Source organism: Nycticebus coucang, chromosome 20, assembly GCF_027406575.1.
Source record: "Nycticebus coucang isolate mNycCou1 chromosome 20, mNycCou1.pri, whole genome shotgun sequence".
Taxonomy (NCBI): domain Eukaryota; kingdom Metazoa; phylum Chordata; class Mammalia; order Primates; family Lorisidae; genus Nycticebus; species Nycticebus coucang.
Genome location: NC_069799.1, coordinates 4055765 through 4079304, shown reverse-complemented (window position 1 = coordinate 4079304; position 23540 = coordinate 4055765). Strand labels below are relative to the sequence as shown.

The following is a 23540-nucleotide window of genomic DNA, read 5'->3' as shown; positions in this document are numbered from 1 at the left end:
AAAAGTGAATAAATATATATATATATATATTTATTTATTATGATGAATTGCTTTTTGCAGACACAGAGTTAACAGGTTAAAGAAAAAAATGACAAATATGGAAATATTGAATGTACCACCACAAAATCCTGGGACTGCCAAATAATATCTTGAAATAAAAAATAGTCTGTTTACACAGTCTCCAAGGCAAATATTGTAGAGCTCATTTTGCCCTCTGAATGCATTTGTGAATCTGCCATAGAAATTCTGGATGCCTATCAGTGAGAGAATTACTTCTTGAACTTAATTGAATTAAATGGATCTGCAGTACACGCCACAGGAATACTGCAGGACTCTCTTGAATGATTTATTGGTGGCCTCACCCTTCATAATAAGAATAAAAGTCCTGCTGAAAGATCTTCTGAATTAATACATATTAACTCTTTTTTAACTTTTTTAAGTAGAGGTCTCTTTTTCCTCAAGGGCTCATAAACACAAAGGATAAAAAATGTTTTCAGGTCTTTGGGAAAGTCAGTGTGCTTATAAAGTTGTGCCTTCCTTTAAGCTTAGAGAACTATGAATAATTTTTTTGTATCATCTCTTACATTCAAACAACGCTGGTGTTTTTTGTGGACTCTGGGCTATATGTCCTCAAATCTGAGGCAGAGACAACAAATTCATGATATTCTGTTCAAGTTCTAGTGGAAAGAAAGAAAGTAGTAATAAAGAGCAGGCCAGAGGAAGAACTACACACTGAGAATGGCTAGATATGTTTCCAGGGAAAATATTTTAAGCAAATAGTACCCAAGACAGGTTATATGTTTATTTATGGGAAAAGCTTCCACATCTTCCATTATGCTCTGAAGCGAATGAATGCTGGTCGTGCTCCTGTCCCTGGGACTATATGCATTTAAATTAAAAATATAGAAAGTACAGTATACACTGAGCTAGATCTATTGGCTGTGTCAGTAATAGCAGCATTTTCATTTTTCCTTTTGTAATAGAAGTCATTGTGTGTGTTCAAGATGGATTCTTGGTCTTTATTAATCTCAGCAGTGAGAGTATTTGGAATTTTAAAAGCTATTGATTTTTTGAAAGAAATCATAGTCTTTTTTCCATAGTATCCTCAACTTCTATATCAAATTTGTCATAAAATAGGTACTCAAGACCCACAATACAGTAATGGTAATGGGCTTGAAGCACATTCTTCTTTCATACATCTTAAGAGATTTGGATACTTGTTTATTTTTAAGGAATAAAATATAATCTTGTTTTGATTAATAAATTTTGAAATTCTTCCCTTTCCCTTTTCTTTTGACAATTTGATAAACAAGGCTTTCAATTGTAGCAATAAAGTGTGTAAAACAAGAACCCTCACTTTGGCCTTGTAGTGTGTTCTCTGGAGGCCAACCTCAGTGATCTCTTTTCTCTGATCCCCACCTTTTTATTTACACTTGCCTCTGAATCTTACTGCCTTCTCTCCTGAAGTATCTGAACCTCTGTTGGCTCCTGAAGTGAATTGCTTACTCTTCTTCAAATTAAACATCTATCTCTCATGTTATTAATGTCAGTACAAAATGAATCTTGAAGCAAAATGTATGCTTCCCTTCCATTATTTTGTGATATTACTTGATTTTATACCTTGGCATTTGAGGGAAAAACACAAAATGTAATGAATGTTAAATATATATTATGCAGCAAAACCTATTAAAACTTTGCTTGCATTGATGATTTAAAAGTCTCTGCTCTGAGCAGCAAATGGTGCCACACTGCAGGAGTACAAAGCAGAAGATGACGAGTAGAAGAAGTAAAGTAGAAAAGCCTTCTTGGAATGGAGAACCTGTTTACTTTCTTTCCCTGATATGTAACTTGAGACTAAGAGAAATTCCTTATGTGACCATGATTCTCACTCATAACTAATTATTCGAATGAAGAATGCATGGAATGATGCATCTTATGATCAATTATGAAATTATAAGAATGTGGGCAAATACAAACATACTGAAATTAATTTTATAGTGGCCACAAAATCATGGCCTAGAACTATGTATGTAGCATAGAACTTTGCATTACACTCAAAGGTCAGGATATACAGTCCTGAAAAATTGACAAGAATGCACATAGGTCTGGCTTTGGATTTAAAGGTGAAAACATAGAACATATTTGGTAAAGTTACTTAAAATTGGGAAAAATGATATATGTACACATTTTCCTTTAAGCTATCTGTATAGTTTAAGATAATGAAAGCAATTTTTCACCTTTTCTTGAAACAGCAGCAACTCACGTATGCATTGGAAGCTTTATAATTCCATACTTAACTATTCTGTAAAGGTTTACCAGTTTGGGGCGGTGCCTATGGCTCAGTCAGTAAGGCGCCGGCCCCATATACCGAGGGTGGCGGGTTCAAACCCGGCCCCAGCCAAACTGCAACCAAAAAATAGCTGGGCGTTGTGGCGGGCGCCTGTAGTCCCAGCTACTCGGGAGGCTGAGGCAAGAGAATCGCTTAAGCCCAGGAGTTGGAGGTTGCTGTGAGCTGTGTGAGGCCACGGCACTCTACCGAGGGCCATAAAGTGAGACTCCGTCTCTACAAAAAAAAAAAAAAAAAAAAGGTTTACCAGTTTGTTCTTACTAGACTAGATATGAACCAAAATGGTTATAAGAAAGTAAGAGTGCTTCAGACAAACTCCCACATGGTGATTTTTTTTTTTTTTAAATCTAACAGTTTGTCTATGGAAAGATAATAGAATTCTTCAGAAAAGATTTTACACCATATCTCCAGGTTAATTAAATTGTATACGTTGAAAGAGATTCTGAATCTTGTCTTTGGAGATGTATAACAAGAAAAAATAAAATATTAACAAAGTACAAACTTAATTTTGTAGAGCTTCTGCTATAATCTTTTGGTTTAAAAACCAAGAAAAAATAATAAGAAAAATAAATTCTTATATACAATTTTATCTTGCATTATTCAAATATTTATTTTAAATAGAGCGTAATTTTGAATATTTGGAAATACTTTGAAAAGTTTTGAGATGATTTTGGGTGAAATAGGAGAGAAAAACTTTCCATAAATTTTACCCCATAGGTACAAAAGCTATAAACATTTTTGAGTTTTCCTTTCCAGTCATTTTAAGTAAGTATATGCTTTACATAGTTGTTTACATGGAGTTAGAAAATTTGTATTGATTTCCGAACTTAACATATGCTATATTTACTTCTACATGGCTTTTTATCCTATTGTTTGAAAATATGTAATGAATATTTACATATTTTTCCTGAATCTGTATATTAAAATTATTAATAAATGAATTTATGTCTCAATATCAGGCAGAAAAGTTGAAAATTATTTTTTTAACAATCACATAATATAATCCAAATTTTCCATATGCACATACATAAACATACCCATGCACTCTCTTCATCAAATATTTCTGAAAGGAAAGTCAAAGATGTGTTATCTTTCCTCTCTTCCTAAGGCTATCTTTTCCCACTGCATATCTTATGCTGTGAAAGAGGAAATACAAAGCCTCATCCCTCAAAATGCTGCAAAATCCCATACAATGAGCACAATACAGGGTCCACTGCGAGAAATGACTTAAAGGGAAAGATCTATGTGTTTTGAAAATTATTTGAAGGTTATTTGAACAGGACTTATGTTTAGCAGTGAAATCACTTACATGGCCTACATTGCCTAAGAAATTACTTTAATTTATACTTAATTTATAAAGATACAACTACACAAAAACATATTCATAAATGAGTAATAACAGCGAAAACAACTGAAAGCCTAACACACATAAATGCTACTTTTCTTAATTTGAATAAGAAATTTTTACTACTTTGTTCTAAGAAGCATATTTTTCCCAGAGTTTTAACTGGAAAAATTTTAAATATACAGCATATAGTATAAATTCATGTAACAACTTCACCTAACATTTTATTACACTTGCTTTATCCTATTATCTTTTCATGCCTAAGGAGCAAATTTTAAAAAATAATTTTTACATTTTTATAGTTATAACTTTTATGAAATTAAATCTTCTTTCACAAGCAATATATATTTTAAATATGATAATGTTTATTTTTATTTTAAGGATTGTTACTTATTTGATGATGATTATTACAATCAAAGATATTTTTATAATTAAGGAAATATAGCCTTAGTGTGGACAAAAATGATGAACCGCTACAATTCAGCTTTCCTATTAAATTTTCTTATTCAAGAGGAGGCCTGGCACACAAGGCCTCAGGCTTTACTGGCTGAGAAATCCAGTGAGTTCCAAGACTAGTGCTTGCCAACAGAAACAAGATCCCTGAGTGAACAGTGCAGCTCCTTTTCCTTCCTGACACAGAAATGGCTTCAACCTTCAAACCCTGAGAATGTAAATTGTCTAAACAAGATGAACAAAGCTATGGCTTCTTCCTGAGAATTGAGAAGGACACCCATGGCCATCTGGTTCAGGTGGTTGAGAAGGGGAGCCCAACAGAGAAGGTTGGCCTCCAGGATGGAGACAGAGTTCTTAGGATCAACAGTGTTTTCATGGACAGGAAGGAACATATGCAGGTTGTGAATCTGGTCAGAAAGAGTGAAAATTCAGTGACTTCACTGGTTCTGGATGAGGATTCCTATGAGAAAGCAATGAAAATGCAGGTGGTGGGAGGAAGATAGCTGACTAGAAGCAACTTCCATCAGAGGCTTCTGACCAGAGGGAGACAAACAGAATTGGACCCAATGAAGCCAAAGGTGGGATGTTGAGTTAAGAAAGAAGTTAGACAAGCTATGACTCCACAGATGAATCTCAAGAAAGCAAATTATAGGTAATTGCAAAGCCCATCACCAAGAGGACGGAAGACTCCTCTCTCAAGCAGGAGGCTTACTACGGGCTCTCTGCAAGTGAGCAGAGAACAAAAGACCTCACATTTTACCCCATGGAAAAGAGTCACTAAACACTGGGTCCTCTTCTCCAGGGAGGTCCCACTTGGGAACCTAGATACCATCCTGCCTGGCATAAAATTGAACAAATAGGGGCGAGGAGGCAAGATGGCCAACTGGAGCCAGCTTTCCACAGAGGCTCCAGTCCAGAAGGAGAGTTAAAAGACAGAAGTTTAGCAAGTAAGCTGATGGTATGGAGCTGAGCCAAGAAAGAAGATTGAAGAGTGCACATTACCCCTGCTGAGGTGAGCTGCAACCCCAAGTAAACAAACAATAGATATAAAACCCATTGCCAAGCAGATGGGAGTCCCCTGCCCCATGAGAACAGCTCACAGTATACTTTCTACAAACAAGCAAACAGAGTTAAGTTCTCCTCCTATTTTATCCCATGGGAGAGACCCTCTAAAAACCAGAACTCCTTCCCCAGGGAGGACGCTCTAGTGTGCCATGGCACTCTCCCGCCAGACATAAAACTGAACATATACTCTACCTGCAATTCTGAACTCCCAGCACTCCTCTCCACTCTCACCCCAAGGTCTGGAAGCCTGTCCCCCATTGAGTCCAGATCCTTGGGCACTTTCTCAAGAAGTAGGGACAGGGCATAGACTGTTACAAGTCTGTGCTAAATCAGTGGCATGGGTATAAAGCGAGGACTGTGGAGTGAGGGAGCCATATGGGAGAGGAAGAAACGGTGCCCCATGGCACAGTGCAACAGCAGCAGTGGCAGGAACAATAGGACTCACACCCCTAGGGACATTTTCAAGAGACACTTCCCCCCTCTTCTAGAAATCAGAGAGAGCTGGGCCTCTACTCTGGTAGCAGCCATGGGCGGAACAGATCTGGTGGAAATGTAGGCCCTATGAGTAAAGAGTATGCCTGAGGCGGTACCTTTCTGGGCAGGGTGCAGCAGGGATGCAGACTAGAATGCGGGCATGCAGAGGTGACATACTACCATTGCAGGGCTCACTCAGAATGGCTGCTTTTGTGAGCCCAAGATGCACCCGGCACCCAGGGGAGCATTGCTAGGACAAAATCAGGTGTGGCAGTGGCAACAGACCAGGGAGGGGCAGGAACTGAGAGCCCTTTGTGAGCTCTAACTGTGCCCACCCTAACACAGAGTGCATCAGAGACAGAGACACCAGATCCATGAGAATTGGCGCAGTGGCAGCAGCACAGGGCAGGGCTGAGTCACCATTTCTGTGAACTTAAAAAGCGCCTGGCCCACAAGGGAATATAGCTGGACAGAAATGCAAATTCTATGAGAATGTAAGTGGAAGTAATATCAATCTGGGGCAGGGCTAGGACACAGTGAAACTCCCCAACTTCCATTAAGTACCCAAGGTAGTCAGGCTCACTTCCTCCTGCCAGCTGGTGGCAAAGTGCAGCAGCCTAACCAAGGATACATAGATGTCCTGTGACTCAGACAGGAACAAACACATGGTGCATCTCCTTATTGGTGGGAACTGGGTCATAGCCCTGCAGGGTTACCAGTGACTAGGTGTGACAGAGGTACAAGGTAGGAAGGAGGCATCAAACTTCCCAGATTAACTCATTTGCTGGGTGAGCCCTTCTGACTCCACAGAACACTGGAGTGAGACATACTTTAGTTACCAACAGACTCCTGCTATCTAATTACTGGAAACCTTTTGAACTCTCCCACTTGAGACTGGGTGTTGACTGGGACAACTGATTTGGAACTCTTGACCTAGGCCAATCACCCGTGGACCATCAAAGGTGATACCCTGGTTGTGTTGTTGTGGGAAGGTTTGATTTTCCTTTTCTAGTTGTAGCCCATGTTGGGGCAGGGTATCTTGCTTGCTCGTATTTTTCCACAGATAAGACTTCAACCCAGAGTTACCAATTCACTAGGATTGGACAGAGACTAGCTGAGAACAATGCAGACCCACTTAGCCCAGTGACACCAAACAGGTCCCCAGTATCTCAGGCTACAATACTGTATGGGTTCTTTGCAAAGCTGTAGGGAAAAATCTGCAGTCAACAGTCCCAGCTCCTAGGAAAAGGGCTGGTTAATCACTACTCCAAGAGTACCCAATCCAATATCACCTTATCTGCTTATCTAGCCAAACAGTGACAAATAATCAAGGGGCAAAATCAGTGGAAAAACTCCGGCAACAGGAAAAATCAGAGTAGAACTAATCCCCCAAGGAACGACAAGGCAGACACATGAGAAGATCCCATTCGTAAACATATAGCTGAGATGTCAGAAATTGAGTTTAGAATTTCGATAGCAAATAAGATTAACAGAATGGAAATAAAGTTGGAATTGGAAATTCTAGGAATAATTCAAAACTTGTCTCAAGAATTCAATGAATTCAAAGACAAAATTAAGAAAGACTTTGACACATTGAGAAAAGAAATTGCAGCCCTTCAAGATATGAGATATACAGTATAATCCCTCAGTAACAGGCAGAAGAAAGGATTTCTGAAATTGATGACAAAGCTTTTGAACACTCCCAAATGCTAAAAGAAGAAGAGAAATGGAGAGCAAAAATGGATCATTCTCTCAGAGAGCAATGGGATAATTAAAAAAACAAACAAACTAATATTCACCTTATAGGATTCCTGAAGGTGATGAGGTTGCTTCAAAAGGTCCAGATGATCTACTCCAAGATATAATGGAGGAGAAATTCCCAAACATGGAAAGAGATTCTGAAATTCATGTAGCTGACAGATTCAGAACCCCAGCATGACCCAACCTAAATAAGACATCTCCCAAACACATTATACTTAACTTTGCCAAAGTTAATATGAAGGAGAAAATTCTGTAAGCAGCCAGACATAAGAAAACCATAATCTAAAAGGGAAATATACAGAATGACTGAAAATCTCTCTGCTGAAACTTTTCAAGCTAGGAGAGGATGGTCATGGAACTTTAATCTCCTAAAGCAAAATAACTTTCAGCCCCGGATCCTGTATCCAGTTAAATTGTTTCATTTATGATAGAGAAATTAAATACATTAAAGACTTTCACATGTTGAAGAAATTTGCCACAACTAAACCAGTTCTCCACGATATTCTCAGACCTATCCTCTATAATGACCAGCACAATCTGCTACCACCAAAGTAAACTCACTCAGAAACTTTTGATCAAATTCCAACTTCCACAGTGGCAAAAGGATTAAAAATGTCCACTAGACTGTCAAAAAACTCGATACCCCAAATACTACCAGGTTTATCAATACTCTCAATTAATGTGAATGGCTTAAATTTTCCTCTTAAGAGGCACAGGTTAGCTGACTGGATACAAAAACTCAGGCCATATATCTGCTGCCTACAAGAATCTCATCTTACCTTAAAAGATAAATATAGACTCAGGGTGAAGGGATGATCATCTATAATTGAGGCAAATGGAAATCAGAAAAAAGCAGGTGTTGCAATTTTATTTGCAGATACAATATGCTTTAAACCAACACAAGTAAGAAAATATAAGGATGGTTACTTCGTATTTGTTAAGAGTAACACTCAACATGAAGATATTTCTATTATTAATATTTGTGCACCCAACCAGAATGTGCCTCAATTTATAAGAGATACTCTAATAGACATAAGCAACTTGATTTCCTCCAGCTCCATAATAGTTGTAGATTTTATTACCCCTTTGCCAGTCTTGGATAGATCCTCCAAGAATAAACAAAGCAAAGAAATTTTAGACTGGAAATTAACCATTCAACAATTGGATTAAACAGACAATTACAGAACATTTCATCTTAACAAAACTGAATACACATTCTTCCCTTCAGCCCACGAAACATCCTCCAAAATTGATCACATCATAGGTCACAAATTTAACCTCAGCAAATTTAAAAGAATAGAAATATTCCTTGCATCTTCTCGGGCCATCATGGAATAAAAGTTGAACTCTGTAACAACAGGAATCTGCATACTCATACAAAAACATGGAAGTTTAATAACCTTATACTGAATGATAACTGGGTCATAGACAAGATTAAGAAAGGAATTATCAAATTTTTGGAAAAATATGATAATGAAGACACAAATTACCAGAACCTCTGGGATACTGCAAAGGCAGGCCTAAGAGGGAAATTTATAGCATTGCAAGCCGTCCACTAGAGAACAGAAAGAGAGGAAGTTAACAATCTAATGGAACATCTCAAGCAACTGGAAAAGGAGGAATATTCCGATCCCAAACCCAGCAGAAGAAAATAAATAACTAAAATTACAGCAGAATTAAATGAAATTGAAAACAAAAGGATTACACAATAGATCAATAAATCAAAAAGTTGGTTTTGTGAAAAGATCAATAAAATAGGTAAACCTTTGGCTAACCTAAAGAGGAAAAGAAGAGTAAAATCTCTAATTCCATCAATTAGAAATGACAAAGATGAAATAACAACAGAGTCCTTAGAAATTCAAAAAATCCTTAATGAATATTACAAGAAACTCTATTCTCAGAAATATAAAAATCTGGAGGAAATAGACCAATACTTGAAAGCATGCCACCTTCCTAGACTTAGCCAGAATGAAGTGGGAATATTGAACAGGCCTATGTCAAGTTCTGAAATAGCATCAACTATACAAAATCTCCACGAAAAGAAAAGCCTGGGACCAGATATCTTCACATCAGAATTCTACCAAACCTTTAAAGAGGAACTAGTACCTATATTACTTAATCTTTTCCATAATATAGAAAAAAAAAGGAATACCACACAAGACATTCTATGAACCAAACATCACTTGGATCCCCAACCCAGGAAAAGACCCAATAAGAAAAGAAAATTATAGACCAATACCACTAATGAATATTGATGGAAAAATATTCAATAAAATCTTAGCAAACAGAATCCAGTAACACATCAAACAAATTATACACCATGGCCAAGTGGGTTTTACCCCAGGGTCTCAAGGCTGGTTTAATATACATAAATATGATTAAATATGATTCATTATATAAACAAAATAAAAAACAAAGACCATATGATTCTCTCAATTGACGCAGAAAAAGCTTTTGATAATATCCAGCATCCTTTCATGATCAGAACACTTAAGAAAATAGGTATAGAAGGGACATTTCTTTACTGATGGCAGCCTTCTACAGAAAATCCACAGACAATATCATATTGAAAGGACTTAAATGGAAATCATTTCCACTCAGATCAGGAACTAGGCAATGTTCCCCATTGTCTCCCCTGCTTTTTAACATTGTAATGGAAGTCTGAGCCATTGCAATTAGGCAATAAAAGGCAATCAAGGGTATCCATATAGGGTCAGAAGTGATCAAACTTTCACTCTTCGCAGATGATATGATTCTGTATCTGGATAACACCAAGGATTCAACTACAAAACTCTTGCAAGTGATCAAGGAATATAGTAGTGTCTTAGGTTACAAAATCAATGCTCACAAATCTGGAGCCTTTATTTGTATCAACAATAGTCAAGCTGAAAATGTAGTCAAGGACTCTAATCCTTTTATAGTAGTGCCAAAGAAGATGAAATATTTGGGAGTTTACCTAACAAAGGACATGAAAGATCTCTATAAACAGAACTATGAAACTCTAAGAAAAGAAATATCTGAAGATGTTAACAAATGGAAAAACATACCATGCTCATGGCTGGGAAGAATCAACATTGTTAAAAATGTCCATACTACCCAAAGCAATATACAATTTTAATGCAATCCCTATTAAAGCACCACTGTTATACTTTAAAGATCTTGAAAAAAAAATAATACTTTGTTTTATATTGAATCAGAAAAACCTTGAATAGCCAAGAGATTACTCAGAAATAAAACAAAGCAGGAGGAATCATGCTACCAGATTTCAGAGCATACTATAAATCGATAATGATCAAAACAGTATTGTACTGGCACAAAAACACAAAGATAAATGTATGGAACAGAATAGAGAACCAAGAGATGAACCCAGCTACTTACTGTCATTTGATCTTTGATAAGCCAATTAAAAACATTCAGTGGGGAAAAGATTCCTTATTTAACAAATGGTACTGGGTGAACTGGCTGGCAAGCTTCATAAGACTGAAACTGGACCCACACCTTTAACCATTAACAAAGACAGACTCTCATTGGATTAAATATTTAAACTTAAGACATGAAACTATAACAATACTAGAAGAAAGTGCAGGGAAAACTCTTGAAGAAATCGGCCTAGGTGAATATTTTATGAGGAGAACCCAAGGCAACTGAAGCAACACCAAAAATACATTACTGGGATGTGGGTGATAAAACTAAAAAGCTTCTGCACAGCCAAGAACACAATAAGTAAAGCAATCAGACATCCCTCAGAATGGGAGAAGACATTTGCAGGTTATGTCTCTGACAAAGTTTTAATCACCAGAATTCAAAGAGGAACTCAAACATATTAGCAAAAAAAGAACAAGTGTTTCCATCTCAGTGGGGACAAGGGACTTGAAGTGAAACTTCTCTGAAGAAGACAGGCACATGGCCTATAGACATATGAAAAAATAATCATCATCCTTAATCATCAGAGAAATGCAAATCAAAACTACTTTGAGATATCATCTAACTCCAGTAAGATTAGCCCATATCACAAAATCCAAAAACCAGAGATGTTGGCATGGATGTGGAGAAAAAGGAACACTTCTGCACTGCTGGTGGGAATGCAAACTAATACATTCCTTTTGGAAAGACTTTTGGAGATCACTCAGGGTTCTAAAAATAGACCTGCCATTCGATCCTTCAATTCCTCTACTAGGTATATATCCAGAAGACCAAAAATCGTGTTACAACAAAGATATCTGCACCAGAATGTTTATTGCAGCCCAATTCATAATTGCTAAGTCATGGAAGAAGCCCACGTGCCCATCAACCCATGAATGGATTCATAAATTGTGGCATATGTACACCATGGAATATTATGCAGCCTTTAAAAAAGATGGACACTTTACCTTTTTCATGTTTACATGGATAGAGCTGGAACGTATTATTCTTAGCAAAGTATCTGAAGAATGGAAGAAAAAGTATCCAATGTACTCAGCTCTACTAAGAAACTAATTTATAAGCACCCACACTTCCATATGAAAGCTATAACCCAACTACAGCCCAAGATGAAGGGGAAGATGAGGGGGAGGAGAGAGGAGGAGGGAAGATTGGTGGAGGGAGGGTAATTGGTGGTACCACATCTATGGGGCATTTTTTAAGGGTACATGTTAAATCTACTAAGGGTAAAATATAAATGTCTTAACACAATAACTAAGAAAATGCAGTGAAGGCTATGTTAATCAGTTTGATGAAAGTATTTCAAATTTTATATAAAACCAGCACATTGGACCCCATAATTGCATTAATGTACACAGCTATGATTTAATTAAAAAATAAATAAAAATAGAACAAATATTTTCCCAGCAATTCTGAATTCCCAGTCCGCCTTGCCCCACCTTGCATGGTGGTCTAAAGTTCTGCCCACTGCAGGGCTCAGAGGGTTTGGCCATTCCCTGAGATATCTTGGCATAGTGTGGGCCACTGATCAGCAACATACAAGCTGTGACTTGTGGGGAAGCAGAGAAAAGAAAGGGATACATGAGGGAGCAAGAGTTGTACAAAAACAGCATACGGAAGGTGGGGTCACAGAACCCCAGTCTTCACTGTGCCCAGAGGGTAGGGTGTAGTCCCTGGTCCTTACTGTGCCTGTTGAGCAGAGGTGCTGATGCCTGGTTTGGACTGTGCCTAGTGGGCAGGGGCACTGATGCATATTTGGGACATTGACAGACAATTGGCAGCTCATGAGAGGGGAATTAAATGCCATCCCCTATCTGCTGCTGGAGACCCTTTGATCTCTCTGATAAGCAGTGTTTGTACTGCCTGAGACAATCTGGTTGCAACTCTAGACCAGAGCTGTCAACTTGCAGACCCTCTCAGGTTGAGCTGCAGAAGTTCTGTAGCAGGAAAGAACTGAATAGTGGGGATGGGGCACTGCAGCTGCCTCTATCTCTCCCTAGCTGAGATTTAAACCTAATACTGTGACTTCTTAGGATAGAGTAGAGGTTGGCTGGTTTAAAAACAGAGCCAGCTTGTGGGTTTTATTTTTTAATTTATTTTTTATTTTTGTTTTTTTTTTTTGTTGTTGTTGTTGTTGTTGTTGTTGTTATAGTTTTTCGCTGGGGCTGGGTTGGAACATGCCACCTCCGGTATAGGGGCCAGCACCCTACTCCTTGAGCCAGAGGTGCTGCCCAAGCCACCTTGCATTTTTTTCCACCAAGCAGCTTCTCAGAGTCTCTGGCCACAACTCTGAAAGGGACCTTTATAAGGTTGAAGGGGATAAGCCACAATTACAAGGCTTACAGCTTGGTAAAGGACTGATTAGCTCCACTACTTGGGGCCCCCAATTTAATCTCACACTACCAGTTTTAATAATCAAAAGGCTGAAAATAATCATGGGGCAAAACCAACCAAAGAACTTTGGCAACTTGAATAATCAGAAAAGATCAACTCCCCCAAAGAACAACAAAGGTGATACCACTGACGATGACATTCAAAGACAAATGCCTGAATTGTCAGAAATATAATTCAGAATATGGATAGCAAATGATGAACAGAATGGAGGAAAAGATGGAAATATAAATCCAAAAGATTAGTTAAAAAGTTGTCTTAAAAAATTAATGAATTAAAAGACAAAGTTACCAAGGATTTGGACATAATGAGAAAAGATATAGCACAGCTCAAGAAATGAAAAAAATATTCAAGGAGCTTAGAAGTTCAGTAGAGTCTTTCAGTAATAAAGTGACTATGTAGAAGAAAGGATATCAGAAATTGAAGACAAGGCTTTTGTACAATCCTAAGCATTGAAAGAGGCAGAAAAATGGAAATTAAGAATAGAACAGTCCCTGAGAGAGCTGTGGGTTCACTGCAAGAGATCTAACATTCAATATAGGAATTCCTGAAGAAGAAGAGGATGATCCTAAAGGCAAAGATGCTCTACTCCAAGATATTTTGGAGGAGAATTTTCCAAGTATTGCACTAGATACAGAAATTCAGATAGTAGATAGTTTCAAAAACCCATTAAGACTCATTCCAAACAAAGAATCTCTTAGACACATTGTAATCAATTTTGCCAAAGTCAATATTAAGGAGAAAATATTGCAAGCTGTCGGAGGTAAAAAAAGAAAAAAAGAGAGAAAAGAAAAAAAATTACCTATGAAGGGAGGAATATTAGAATTCCTGCAGAACTTTCAGCTGAACTTTTTCAAGCCAAAAGAGGATGGCCATTGAACTTTAATCTTCTAAAACAAAACATCTTTCAGCCCAGGATCCTGTACTCAGGTAAACTAAGTAGTATTTGTGATGGAAAAATCAAACACTTTACTGACATACACATGTTAAGGAAATTTGTTGCAACTAAACTAGTTCTCCAGGATATACTCAGACCCATTTTCAATAATGACCAACACAGTGGTCTGCCACCAATGTAAACTCACCCAGAAATTATTGAACAAAACCTAACATCCACAGTGGTGAAAGGATTAAAAATATCCATTGGACCTTTCAAAAATATGACACCCAAAACACCACCATGCCCATCAATTCTCTCAATTAATGTGAATAGCTTAAATTGTCCTCTAAAGAGGTACAGGATGTCTGATTGGATACAACTCAGACCAGATATCCGTAATACATAAGAGATCCATCTTACCTTAAAGTCAAGAAAAAAAAAAAAAAAGACTCAGGGTGAAGGGATGAACAACTATAATACAGGCAAATGGAAATCAGAAAAAAACCTTGGGTTGCAATATGTTTTAAACCAACAAAGATAAGGAAAGATAAGGATGGACACTACTTATTTGTCAAGGGAAATACTCAAAATGAAGAGATTTGAATAATTAACCTTTATGCATCCTACCAGAATACTCCTCAATTTATAAAGAAAACCTTAACAGAAATGAACAATTTGATATCTTCCTGCGCAATAATAGTTGGAGATTTTAATATCCCTCTGTCAGCTCCAGATAGATTCTCCAAGAAGAAACTAAACAAAGAAATAATGTATCTAAACTTTACCATAGAACAAACAACTTAACAGACATCTACAGAATATTTAATTCTAATAACACTAAATACACATTCTTCTCATCAGCCCATGGATTATCCTCCAAAATTGATCATATCTTAGGACACAGGTCAAACCTTAGCAAATGTAAAGGAATATAAATTATTTCTTATATCTTCTGAGACCATCTTTGAATTACAGGTGAACTCAACAGTAACAGGAATCTTTGTACTCAAAGTCATGGAAACTAATTAACCCTAGGGTGAATGACAGTTGGGTCAAAGATGAAATTAAGAAGGAAATAACCAAATTTTTGCAACAAAATAATAATGAAGACACAAATCATCAAAACCTATGGGATACTGCAAAGGCAGTCCTATGAGGGAAATTTATAGAATTGGAAACATTCATCAAGAAAACAGAAAGAGAGGAAGTCAATAACTTAATGGGTCATCTCAAGAAACTGGAAAAGGAAGAATATCCCAACCCCAAACCCAGTAGAAGAAAAGAAATAACCAAAATAAGAGAAAAATTAAATGAAATTGGAAACAAAAGAATCACTCAGAAGATCAATGAAACAAAAAGTTGGTTTTTTAAAAAGATTAATAAAATTGATAAACCTTTGGCTAGCTTACACAGAGAAAGAAATGTAAAATCTCTAATATCATAAATCAGAAACAATAAAGAAAAAATAACAACAGATACAAAGAAAGTCAAAAAAATCCTCAATGATCACTGCAACAAAAACAAACAAACAAAAAAAAAACACCTCTATTCTCAGAAATATGAAAATCTGGAGCAAATTGACCAATACCTGGAAGCATGCCACCTTCCAAGCCTTGGCCAGAAATAATTAGAAATCTTGAATAGATCTAAATCAAGCACTGAAATCACATCAACTATACAAAATATCCCCCCAAAAGAAAAGTCTGAGACCAGATGGCTTCACTTTATTAGTCTTTCGAACCTTCAAAGAGGAACTAGTATCCATATTACATAACTGTTTCCAAAACATAGAAAAAGAAGGAATATTCCCCAACACATTCTGTGAAGCATATATCACCTAATCCCCAAACCAGGAAAGGACCCCACAAAAAAAGAAAATTATAGACCAATATCATTAATGAATACCAATGGAAAAATATTCAATAAGATCCTAGTAAACAGAATTCAATGACACATCCAAAAAATTATACACCATGAGTGGTGCCTGTAGCTCGGTGAGTAGGGTGCTGGCCCCATATACTGAGGGTGGTAAGTTCAAACTCAGCCCCAGCCAAATCGCAACAATAAAAATAAAATAAAATAAAATAAACTTAAATTATACACCATGATCAAGTTGGTTTTTTCCTAGGGTTACAATTTTGATTCAACATACATAAATCTATAAATGTACTACATCACATAAATAAAACTTTTAAAAAGCCCATATGATTCTATCAATTGATGCAGAAAAAGCTTTTGATAATATCCAGCATCCTTTCATAATCAGAACACTTAAGAAAATAGGCTTAGATGAGATATTTCTTAAACTCATAGAGGCCATCGACAACAAACCCACAGTCAATATCATATTGAATGGAGTAAAATTGAAAACATTTCTACTCATATCTGGAATTAGACGATAATGCCCATTGTTTCCACAGCTGTTCAACATAGTAATCAAAGTCCTAACCATCACAATCAGGCAAGAGAAGGAGATCAAGGTATCCAAATGGGTTCAGAGGAGATCAAACTCTCATTCTTTGCAGATGACATGATTTTATACCTAGAAAACCTCAGGGACTCAACTACAAAACTCTTAAAAGTGATCAAGGAATACAGCAGCATCTCAGGATACAAAATCAATACTTACTAATCAGAAGTTTTTATATATACCAAAATAGTCAAGCTGAAAATATAGTCAAGGACTCTATTTCTTTTACAAAAAGAAGATGAAATATCTGTGAATTTACCTAACAAAGAACGTGAAAGATCTCTATAATGGGAATTATGAAACTGTGAGAAAAAAATAGCTGAAGATGTTAACAAATGGAAAAACATACCATGCTTATGGCTGGGAAGAATCAACATTGTTAAAATGTCCATACTACCCATAGCAATCTACATATTTAATGCAATCCTTATTAAAGCACCAATTTTATACTTTAAAGAGCTTGAAAAAATAGTACTTCGTTTTTGTATGGTATCAGAAAAAAACTCAAATAGCCAATACATTACTTAGAAACAAAAACAAATCAGGACGTATCACGTTACTAGACTTCAGGCTATACTACAAATCTATAATGATCAAAACAGCATGGTACTGGCAACAACAGAGAGGTAGATATATGGAATAGAATAGAGAAACAAGAGATGAACCTAGCCACTTACCATGATTTGATCTTTGATAATCCTTTCAAAAACATTCATTGGAGGAAAGATTCCCTATTTAACAAATGGTTCTGGGAGAATTGGCTGCAACCTGTAGAAGACTGAAACTAGACCTCACCTTTCACCACTAACAAAAATCGATTCTTACTGGATAAAATATTTTCAACTTAAAACATGAAACTATGAAAATGCTACAAGAGAGTGCAAGGAAAATGCTTGAAGAAATTGGCCTGGGAAAATATTTTATGAGGAGGACTCCCTTGGCAATTAAAGCAGCACCAAAAATATATGGTAGGGATCTATCAAACTACAAAGATGCTGCACAGCCAAGAGCACAGTTAGTAAATCAAACAGATAGCCTTCAGAATGGGAGAAGATTTTTGCAGGTTATGTTTCTAACAAAGATCTGATAACTGGAATTCACAGAGAACTCACACGAATCAATAAGAACAAACAACCCCATTTCCTTGTGGGCAAGAAACTTGAACAGAAACTTCTCTGAAGATGACGAATGAAAAATGCTCAACATCTTTCATCATCAGAGAAATGGAAATCAAAAAACTGACAAGTAGCTTGATGCCTGAAGCACTGTGAGTAGGGCACCAGCCACATACACTAAGGCTAGTGGATTAGAGCCTGGCCCAGGCCTGCTGAGCAACAGTGACAACTGTAACCAAAAAATGGCTGGATGTTGTGGCAGGCACCTGTAGTCCCAGCTACTTGGGAGGCTGAGGCAAGAGAATCACTTAAGCCCAAGACTTTGAGGTTGCCGTGACTGTGACACCACAGCACTCTACCAAGGGTGACATCGTGAGACTCTGTCTCAAACAAACAACTGACAAGTGCCACAGTGAGCAGAAGATATAATTCAAAAGAAAAACATCCAATTTGAAAGTGTTACCCCACCTGCCCCGAGTTGTGGAGATGAAGAAGGGAAGCAATGGCTATGGTTTCTATCTGCGGGCAGGTGCAGAGCAGAAAGGTCAAATCATCAAGAATTCTGGAAGTCCAGCAGAGGAGGCTGGCTTGAAGAACAATGACCTGGCAGTTGCTATCAATGATGAGTCTGTGGAAACTCTGGATCATGACAGTGTTGTGGAAATGATTAGAAAGGGTGAAGATCAGACTTCACTGCTGGTAGTAGACACAGAGACAGATCACATACGTAAACTGGCTCATTTTTCTTCATTTCTCCACTATCAAAGGTAAGAACATGCCTAATGGCTCTGTAAAGCAGGATCCAGCTCCTGCTCCTGCTTCTCAGGAGGCCTCACATCCAGATACTACAAAGGAAGTAGATCATAAACCTAAACTCTGCAGGCTGGATAAAGGTGAAAATGGCTATGGCTTTCATTTCAATGCCATTCAGGGATGCCAGGCTCATTCATCAAAGAGGTGCAGAAGACAGCCCAGCTGACCTGGCTGTGCTGGAAGATGAGGACATCATCACTGATGTCAATGGAGTAAATGTGATGGATGAACCCTATGAAACAGTGGTGTGGACAGAGTCTAGAGCAGTGGGAAGAATGTCACACTGTTAGTCTGTGGAAAGAAGGCTTATGACTATTTTCAAGCTATGAAAATCCTTATTGTCTCCTCCATGGTCAAGCCACTGGATGACCCCCCAGATTCCAAAGAATTCCGTTAGTGGCACCAGAGCATGACTTGCACGTGGTGAAAGGTCAAGCCCACAGCACAGCCTCACACTCTTCTTCCAATTCTGAAGATAGAGACAAGATGAGAGCAAATAATGGCTTTGGCTGATAGCGGTTTCTGGGTATTTAGACAAGGAATGAGTTGTCACCTGTTTACTGTCAGAGGTAAAAAATTCTCTAGATACCATTCATCGTGTGTGATTGTCTTCTGTTATTTCTTAGGGGTGGGTGGCTGTTTTAGATGGCTTCTGTGTGGTCAACTTAGGAAGAGCTAAGGCAGGCACCAGATTCTTTTCTGGTGATCTCTGCCAAGGTTCAACTTTACGTTTCTCTGTATGATGATGGTCCTTGAACACCAAAGATGATTTGTAAATCTGTATATATGAGAGGTGCTAATTAAAGTATCTGAGCAGATGATAAGTCTCTTAAAATTATACTTTTGTAACAACGTTGTGGTTGCTAGAATAAATTTATTTTCAAATGCAAAAAAATTTATTCAAGTTTTTATAAAAGAGGTATTTCACATTGTTTAGATATTTGAAATTAACTCTAGCAAGGTATCGAGACTGAAGTTCTTTAGTCCAGGATGAAAACATGAATTGTGATTGAATTACAAAGAGCAGACTTTTATGGCACATAAAGGAATGGAAAGAAGATAATAGGAAGAATTTGAGCATTAAATGTCAGAAATATTTTATTTTAGGCCAGGATAATTCCTTTTCTCCATTTTTTTAAACTTTTAAATACTGATAAACACGACCATAATCTCGCTCTTATTTTGGTTATCTAGTTTCCTGTGTATTCTGAATTTTTAGAGAACAAAGATTATATAAATATGATGTACATGTTCTATCTATGTTGATTTTTTTGTCCCCATTTTCTGTACTATCTTATTAGAAAGCAGAAAGTCATATATATATATATATATATATATGTACTTTTTCAAAGTAAAATCTGGAGAAAAAATATATATGAACATATGTGAATTTTGTTGCAATCTAGCTATTAATATTTTTTTCTTCAAGAACGACTGTTAGGTAAATTAATTGGTTGTAGCTCATATGTAAATTAATTGGTTGTAGCTCATATGTAAGTGCCTCATATGTAATTCCAAATATATGAGGAATTGAGGTAGACAGAAAACACCCTGTGATATGGAATTTCTGTATTGGTACTCAATTATCTGGAATTGTTAAGGAATCTGCTATTTCATACAATTATTTCTTTCTACAGATCACCCCACACTAAAGTGCTAAATTAAAAAACCTCCTTTTTAAATGTGTGAAAAAAATCATTGCTTTATGAAACAGTGAATTCTAATCATAACAATGATAATAATTTAGCAGTGAATTTGAATTCATTCTACTGTAAAATGCAAAATGATGTTTTCCTTCCAAAGGCTGTTTGTCCCTCCATAGAAATTAATGATTCTCAGTTTCATTGTAGTTGTGTTTTGATCTTTCATAATGTACAGTTGGTCTTTCTCTGTCCCCACTATCTGGCTATCAGCTCTCTTCACTTCTGTCAGAAAGACGGTGTCTAATGGCTACCAACTTTTCATCTGTTCTTTGCTTACTGTGGTTATGGGGGGAAATTCCTATTTTTGCAAGGCATTAGCAATGAATGCAAAATAAGAACAAATCTTCTGATTAAGATCTTGAGACTATCTAAACAATGAATTAGATAAGCATCAATCTATGAAGTTTCTGAGATCTTTTTTATTAAATATTCAAAGACTTAAAAATCCAAAATTTTACAATGCTCCAATAGTTAAGGATGAGTATCTATCCAGAAGTAAAACAATCATTTTACCATAGGGACATCTGCTCAATTCACAGTCAGCAAGATGTGGAATCAACCCAAGTTCCCATCAACTCATGAATGGATTAATAAACTGTGGTATATGTGTACCATAGAATACTATTTGACCATAAAAAGATAGAGACATTTTGTATTTTTGTCTATCTTTTGTATTTACCTGGATGGAGTTGAACATTCTCGTTAGTAAAGTATCACAGAAATGGAAAAGCAAGTATCCAATCCACTCAATACTAATGTGAAACTAGTAGGTGAACAACTACATACACAAATGAAAAATGTAATTAAATTGGAGGGGGAGAAGGAACAGGGGGATTGGTGTGCTCTCATCTAATGGCAATAACATAAGGGTACATGGCACACCTCCTGGGTGAAGGGCTCAACTACAACTTGGACATTACCTAATAAATGCACACGATGTAACCCATCATCCATAGGCTCATATTAATCTAAGACAACAACAACAGCAACAACAAAAGTTAAGGATGCTAAGCAAGTGATCTCAATATACTGTATATTCTAAATTAAATTCCAGGTTTTAACTATTTGTTTTATAAAAAGGATACCGAATGTTAGATTTTTTCAACTTTAATGTGTTTTTAATTACAGCATAAATTTAATCATAATATCTAGTATGTACTAACACGTGCCAGACACTATTTTAATTGCTTTGTATATGTTAACACATCAGGTTCTCACAACAGACCTAACTCATAAGTTAAGACTCTCTGTCTGCATATTTTATAGATGAAGAAATGTAGACTTAGAGATTTTGGACAATTTGCTGAAAAATTAACGTTTAAGTTTTGTCATCAAAGTCCAGAATCTATATGCTTAACCACTTTCCTACAACATCAATTTCACATAAACATATGTTCATCAAATATACATGTAGTTTCTAACATATGTCACGTATCTAATATTTATGTTATTTATTAGGTGTTAACATGCTACTTAAAAACATAATTTACATTTTTTGCTATAAATAAATAGAAAAAAACATAGAAAAATGACCAGAAATTCTGCCACACAATTAATACTCTGATATGTTTTCTTTTCCTTTTTTTTTGAGACAGAGTTTCACTATGTCACCCTCAATAGAGTGCTGTAGCGTCACAGCTCACAGCAACCTCAACCTCTTGGGCTTAAGTGACTCTCTTGCCTCAGCCTCCCAAGGAGTTGGGACTACAGGTGCCCACCACAATGCCTGGCTGTTTTTTGGTTGTAGTTGTTATTATTGTTTGGCAGGCCTGGGCCGGGTTCAAACCCGCCAGCTCCAGTGTATGTGGCTGGTGTCCTAGCTGCTGAGCAAGAGGCGCTGAGCCTGATATATTTTCTTATTTTTAAAAATTTCTAACTTTTAGAAATGGACCTCCAATCTCATTTGACCTTTATTCTACTTTCTATTTTATCTTAAGCTTTTCTTCAATCTATTAAATAGTCTTTTTGATCATTACTTTTTAATAGCTGAAAGCATGCCACCAATGGTGTGCATTTAAAAATGGTCTCATTTTAAACAAAAGTCATAGAAAAAAGATTGCTAAAGCTAGTATCAATAAACTCTATAAAATATCTACTATCACTTTTAAAATAACTTTTTAAAAAAATTATTACTTTTTAATTGAACTTTTCACTGGTTCTAAATAAAATCTTAGATAAAAGGATATTGGGATGTGCACATAGTGAAGATGGTAGTCACACCAAGAAAGTGAATTTACATATGCACATTACATAAATGTGTGGTTTGCCTCAAGAATCTTCATATGGAAGGCTCTATTAAAATCACTTAATATTTTCTCTTTAAATAGAGGATCAGGTACAAAAGCAGACTTTGATAAATCAAATCTATTTCTTAAACCTTCATTTTAATCACCAAAGAAACAACACTGCAGCCATTGTATGTTTTCAGTATGGGTCTTGCAGTCCAAGTATTAGAATCCTCAACCACACTCTCATATGGACAAACTGTGTAATAGAAAGGTACTTAAATTTGGTTAAAGAATTCGAGGGGATGGGGCAGTGCCTGCGGCTCAAAGGAGTGGGTTCAAACCCAGCCCCAGCCAAAAACTGCAAAAAAAAAAAAAAGAATTCAAGGGGATGGTATTGTCTGAATGTTTGTGTCCTCCTAAAATTTGTATGTTGAAAACGTAATCACCAATGTGATGGTATTAGAAGGTGAAACCTCAGGTGGTGATAAGTTCATGTGGGCAAAGCACTTGTGTCCTGTGACAAAGACCCCTGAGAATGGCCTTGCCTCCTTCTGCCACGCTAGGACTCAGCAAGAAGATTCCTTCTGTGAACCAGGAGGTGCCCTCACCAGGCATCAGATCTGCAGTCGCCTTGATCTTGGACTTCCTAGCTTCCATACCTGTGAGACACGAATTTCTGTTGTCTATAAACTACCCAGTTCGTAGCATTTTGTTATGGGAATGCAAATGGACTAAGACATTGAGATTCCACAATTTCAGTAGCCCCTTTGCCTTAGGTCAGGAATAGACACAATGTGTGCTTTTTCCCTCTAAGGCACACAGACGTGGATAAACACAGACTTTTTCTTGTGCTGTTTACAAGTCGTGGTGAAGTAGATACCAAGACTTGCAAACTGGATAAGAAAAGTAGCTTATCCACTGGTGAGCATGATCTTTAGACTCAGCAGCTAGATTTCTAATATTTAATTTTTACTAGAACTGGTAAAGGAAAGGGTAATTTATTCTATTTGTTATAATTGCATATGTCTCTCTCTTCGGATATATGTACTAGGGAAATGTTTGATTGAACAGAAAT

At 36.7% G+C, this 23540-nt stretch overlaps 1 protein-coding gene and 1 pseudogene across 6 annotated transcripts in view; one reads left to right on the top strand and one right to left on the bottom strand.

The window, feature by feature from the left end:
• Positions 1 to 23540, bottom strand: part of NLGN1 (neuroligin 1) — a 1028955-nt gene that overhangs the window by 181312 nt on the left and 824103 nt on the right. The window lies entirely within an intron of this gene.
• LOC128573058 (Na(+)/H(+) exchange regulatory cofactor NHE-RF3-like) lies at positions 18097 to 19047 on the top strand (annotated as a pseudogene).